A 6241-nucleotide genomic window follows, 5' to 3' on the forward strand; every position below is an offset into this window, starting at 1 on the left:
TAGCGTAGTGGTTACGAATCGGGCTGCAAACCTTAAGGTCAGCAGTTCGAAACTACCAGCTGCTCCGCGGGAGAAAGATGAGGCTTTCTACTCCCGTAAAGATTTACACCCTCAGAAACCCTATACAGGGTCGCTATGGGTCGGATCCGACGCGATGGCACATAACAACATGCAACTCCTAACCAGCAAGGACAATAAGACCCACGCATGAGCACCAAATTCAGTTTTGGAACCAAGGATCCTGTGATTTCTTTCTAGCTTTATTTGTAAAAAAAAAAAAAGAAAGAAAAATATAAATAGAACTAGAAACGGTTTTGTTATTGTTAAGTGCCTTGGAGTCTGTTCTAACTCATAGTGAACCTGTGTATCTTTTATAGCATAAAGATAATGTTTTTGGTACCGGATGCACTGGATAGTTACTGTGCACGAAGACACAGTCTGCTTCTTGCCACTAGAGGTCACTGTGGTTCTTTAGTTTTCTTTTTTTCTTTCTTTCTTTTTTTTTCTTTTCCATTTGGCATCGCTTTTAGTGGGGGGGAAAAAGCATTGTAGCACGGTTATTATTTTTAGCAAAGTTAAGAGACATGTTCAGATGATAGCCTTCTTTTTTAAGTACAAAGAAACATTTTCCAGGGCAATTGTGAAGGCAGTCCCCGGGTTATGTGAATAAGATCTCTTCCTAAGTGTGTCTTTAAGCCGAAATTTGTAGGCAAATCGGGACAGGTATATACAGTTCTTATTTAGTCTTTGCTATGAATCGAAATCGACTCGACAGAAGTGAGTATTTTGGTTTAGTGCAAGAAAAGGCCCAAAACCTTTTCAGTGATTTAAAAGTGCAGCAAGTGAAGTTAATTATGATGAAGAATTTGTTGGTTCAGTTCTTTCACAGCCGGAGCAAATTTACATAACATTACAAGACAAGTATGAGTTGTCCAGGAATCAGACATTCATAACCCACACATTCCATATTCTAGGCCATAACTATCAGAAGCAGTCCTGGTGTGGCACTGTAGGATAAGCACTAGACCATAAGGTTAGTGGTTCAAACTCACTAGTTGTTCCTTGGAAACTCTATACAGGGTCCTGGTGTGATGCCTGAGGATAAACACTCAACCTCAAGGTCAGTTTGAACCATGGGCTGACAGTTCAAATCCACCAGATGCTCATTGGAAACACTGCACAGGGTCACTATGAGTCAGAACCGTCTCCAGGTCACTTAATAACAACAAAACCATTTCTAGTTCTATTTTTCTTTTGTTTGTTTTAAATTATTTTCTCCCCAGTAGTTTAGAAACTTGGCTTCTAGAAGAACTTGCTAGTAATTAAGCATTCAAATAAATGAATCACACATAAAATGTGCACATATAAAAAGGTGAAAGCAGGCGACCCATCACATTCTGATATAGTACTGCACCTTTAAGATAATTTCTCCCTGGAAAATTCAGCAGTTTTAGACTAGGTTTTTCCATCTGACAAATGATGAAATATTAAGAATTAGAAAAAGGAATTATAGCCCCCAAATATTAACAGATTGCCTGCTCAGCCGATCATCTGAAATACCTAAGCAGCGTGATCCTCAGGCCCTTTGCTTTCCGACTAATGGTTACATTAATTTGACTATAAACCAAGAAGCACTGAATTTCATATTGCTTTGAAAACCTCACCTTTTTCTCTTATCCTTTTTCCTTTTTTGCCCCAGCCTTGATAAGTGGTTCCACAATCACTTTATAAGATCATATTTATATTTCACAATCTGGGTGATTTTGTTCTTAGAGTATTCTTATTCCTATAGCATTACTGCTGAATCCTCCACCTCAAACTATCTCAATGAATCTCAAAGTTCCTAATCTATTATTAATCATGGGCCCTAAATGTAGCAGGAACTTAGAGATTAGAGTTCATGTTGTCTCCATGTTGTATACTGGAAATCCGCTGACCACTCCAATAATCTATTATATTCTGTGGAAGTGTGCACATTTTTAAACGCATTTAGGGCTTTTGACTAAAATGCATAGCTCCATTTCCCTAACTTTGCTGAAAGCTGTGATTCGGAGGCTGTAAGCAGCAGGCAGAGCTGAGTGTAGTGGAGAGCCCTGCTGTGCTTTGAAGCTTTTCTTTCTCTGTTAGTTGCATTTCTTGCAAACCCAATATTGTCCTTGCTTTTGGAGGCCACTTTCACAACTGGATCTCTCTAAACTGGGATGATTAATGATTGTCTTGACACATTAACAAAGGAAAATAGGCTGGCCAAGACATTTTCTTTTGAAAAACACTTTCTCTCTCTCTCTCTTTCTTTTCTTGCTATCAAAGTATATATTCACCTTTCTGACTATAATTCAGAATTCTCCAAAATTATTTTGGAATATCAGACTCTTACAGCTTTAGTTTGTGTCACCAAGTGAAGACTGGGATGGAAGAACATTAAAAAGAGAAAAAGTGCAAGATCTGGAGCCCAGTAAACTTGTTATGTTTAAGAAACAGATGGTTGGCATGGGTTGAGCCACTGCCAGCTCATGTAGGGCCTTGAAATCCATGGTAAGTAGGTGTGGGAATACAGCAGTCAGGAAAAAAGGAAAAGGTGCATTTGTAATGATAATGAAGGTAGAGAAGAGAGAGAAAGGAGAAATGGAGCACTCACAGGCAACTGGGGTGCCCTCTGTTCTACCTGGAATCATTGCCCCCCTCTTTTTGAATGGCAAGATATGGAGACTCTATTCTTCCAACCACCCAGGTTCTTTGGATATCTCCCACATTCTTTTACTTGACTTAATTTACCTCACTTTATTAAGATCAGCTACTAAATAACAGAGCTAGGATTTTATGTCACTTCAATAGAATGCATTCCCTATGCTCATTTCATTACATTACACACAACTCTGATCAGGGCTTGACTGGTGCAGTTTTGTTACAAGAATCACATCTTCTTCATCCTTCTCCATGAAGCCATCTCCACCTACTTCTCCAATAAGCAGCAAATGGCTTCTCTCTCTCTCTCTCTCTCTCTTTTTTTTTGTGCTGATCTGGTGCTGTAAGATAAGCACTGTACTGCTATCCACAAGGTTGGCAGTTCAAACTCACCAGCTTCTCCTGGGAACCCTATATAATGTGGCTATAAGTCAGAATGGACTCAAAGGGCACTTAACAGTAACATTAGTAATACAATGAATTCCTGGTGTGATGTTGTAGGATAAGCACTGGACTTCAACTTCTATTTGAAACCCGCTAGTCACTCCTTGGAAACTCTATACTGGGTCACTATGATTTGGAACCAACTCCATGGCACTTAATAACAACAACAACAACAAATGAGTTTGAGTAAGATACCATGGAGCCCTGGTGATGCAGTGGATAAAGCAAAACCAAAAGGTTTGACCCCATCAGCTGCACCATGGGAGAAAGATGTGGCAATCTATTTCCTTAAAGATTCACATTCTTGGAGACCCTACTGGGCAGCTCTACTCTGCCCTACAGGGTCACTTTAGGTTTGGACAATGGATTTGGGTTTTATTAGGAACATGAGACAGTTTCAAAAATTTGTGGAAAAATGGAATTTTCCCAAAAACTTTTTAAAGCCCCCTTGTATATAAGGTCTCTGGGTAATACAAATGCTTTGTGCTCCACTGCTAACCAAAGGTTCAAGGTTCAAACCCATCCAGCAATACATTCACCACAGAAGAAAGTCCTGGTGATCTACTTTTGTGAAGATTACTTTCAAGAACACCACCTGGAGCTCTGTTCTACTCTGTAATATATGGGGTCACTATGAGTTGGGGTTGGTAGCAATGGGTTTGCTCTTTGATCTATTAAAAAGACTAATTTTACATTGTTATTTCCTTTTTTTTTTTGTTCGTCTAGAGACTTTTATTCAGGATTAGGAAGAAGAAGGTGACCTCTGCCAGAGAGAAAGCAGAAGGCAGAGAGAAGGGAAGAAGAAGAGAAGAGAAGACAGAAAGAAGAAGAGGGAGAAGTGCTATTTCCTTTACTTCTTGTGCCTATATAGTTTATCTTGGTAAGAAAGCTGTGTACCAGGAGGTGGCTGAATCCTGAAGGACACCAGCCTGAGTGATTGTTAGTTTCATACTTGGAGGATTTGTATTCAATGGGACCTGGTTATACGTGCACAAGGAACTCCAGCACACGTTTAGAAGATAGACACCCCTGGAAAGGTGCAAGCAAAGTGTCCGCAGGCCTCAGAAGTGGGGCTCTATTAGGTCTGGGTCAGGGAAGTCTTCATGAAGAAGATGACATTATGATGTGGGTCTTGAACAACAAATAGATTTGGTGATTTGGAGGGCAGGGCTTGTCATATGAGAGAACAACATACACAAAGGCTTGGAACAAACAACAACAACAAAAAACCCAACAAGCTCATGGCTTCATTACAGAATCAGCAGTACAAGGAAAAGTCAGAAAGTCTTGCTACCACAATTCCAGTTCACTCATGCATGGATTTATTCCAAACAAAACATATTTTAAAATGTCTCTATGATCAGTGGGTGATTGTAGACAAGTTCTCTCAGCAATACACTTGTCTTCGCCTCGTTGAGGTACCTTCAAAACAAAGTCCAATCAAAACAGTGGCTTTTGAGGGGGTTCTGCTGGGCCAGCTCAAGGCAGAGAGATCTGTTCACAGGCTGTGAAGACTTTTTTTGGGAGTAGAATTCTAAATGAGTAATCTTGATAGATTTTCACAAAGGACACAGGATGATTGTGGGGACTTCTTATGGAGAAGTGATAAGAAAATTGAAAACTGTGTTGGTGAGAAAAAGGCCAAGAAATTTGCACCGAGATATATATATATATATTTCTCATCACTATAATGCACCTGCTCATTCTTCAAGGGCAGCAAAGGCTATCCTAAGAAAATTTTATTGAGCAGCCTTACTCCACCACCCTGTAGCCCCTTCAGACTTCTCTTTGTTCCCCAAACTCAATGGACATTGAAAAGAACATGATTTGAATCCATTAAGGATGCCCAAACTGCCACTTTGATATAGCATAAATCTGGGAAGACCTAAAATATGGCCTTCAGAAGTGTATAGACCTAGATGGAGGATATGTTGAGAAACAATAGCTTCACATTTTGATATTTTTGTTTAATTAGGTTTATATGGTTTGTAGCAATAATTTTTTTTTACTTACTCTCATAGTTCAGTTACGCTGAAGGAATACAAATATAGGAAGTGGGAGGGACTTATGGTTGAAGAATAAGCTGTTGCATAGAGAATGCCAGAACAGATGATTTATAATTACTGTACCTGACAAGAAATAGCCATTAGGAAGTATAAGGACAAAAAAGAGGCTTAGTCAGACCTCTGCTTCTGGAGCAGGGTTTACTACTAATGTATAAAAGTATATACAATGAAAGCAGAAAACTATAGAAAGAATCAACAGGACAAGAAGCTGGTTTTTTGAAAAGATTAATAAAATTGACAAACCACTGGCAAACCTGACAAAATAAAAGAGGGAGAAGACACAAATAATGCATTAGAAACCACATGGGCAATGTCACAACAGAACCAAGTGAAATCCAAAGGATAATAACAGAATACTACGAAGAGTTGCACTCCAACAAGTTTGAAAACTTAGAAGAGATGGATACATTTTTAGAAAAACATGACCTACCAAAGCTTACACAAAGTGAAGTAAAAAACTTGAACAGACCCATAACAAAAAAAGAAATTGATCAGGTCATAAAAACACTCCCAACCAAAAGAAGTCCAGGTCCTGTCAGCTTCACGGGTGAGTTCTAACCAAACATTCAGGGAAGAACTGTGACTAATTCTACTCAAATTATTCCAGAATATAGAAGAGGATGGAAAACTTCCTAATACTTTTATGAAGCAAGCATAACCCTCATACCAAAACCAGGAAGGACATCACTAAGAAAGAAAACTACAGATCAATAACCCTCATCAACATAGATGCAAAAATGCTCAACAAAAATCCTAGCCAACAGAATCCAGCACCTCATCAAAAAAATAATACATCATGACCGAGTGGGTTTCATAAAAGGAATGCAAGGATGGTTCAACATTAGAAAAACAATCAATGTAATCCACCACATAAATAAGAAAAAGGAAAAGAACCGCATGATCATATCAATTGATGCAGAAAAGGCATTTGACAAAATGCAATATTCATTCCTGATAAAAACACTCAACAAAGTAGGAATTGAAGGGGAATTCCTCAACATAATCAAGAGCATATATACAAAACCAACAGCCTACATCACTCTCAA

Source organism: Chrysochloris asiatica, unplaced genomic scaffold (assembly GCF_000296735.1).
Source record: "Chrysochloris asiatica unplaced genomic scaffold, ChrAsi1.0 scaffold00033, whole genome shotgun sequence".
NCBI lineage: Eukaryota > Metazoa > Chordata > Mammalia > Afrosoricida > Chrysochloridae > Chrysochloris > Chrysochloris asiatica.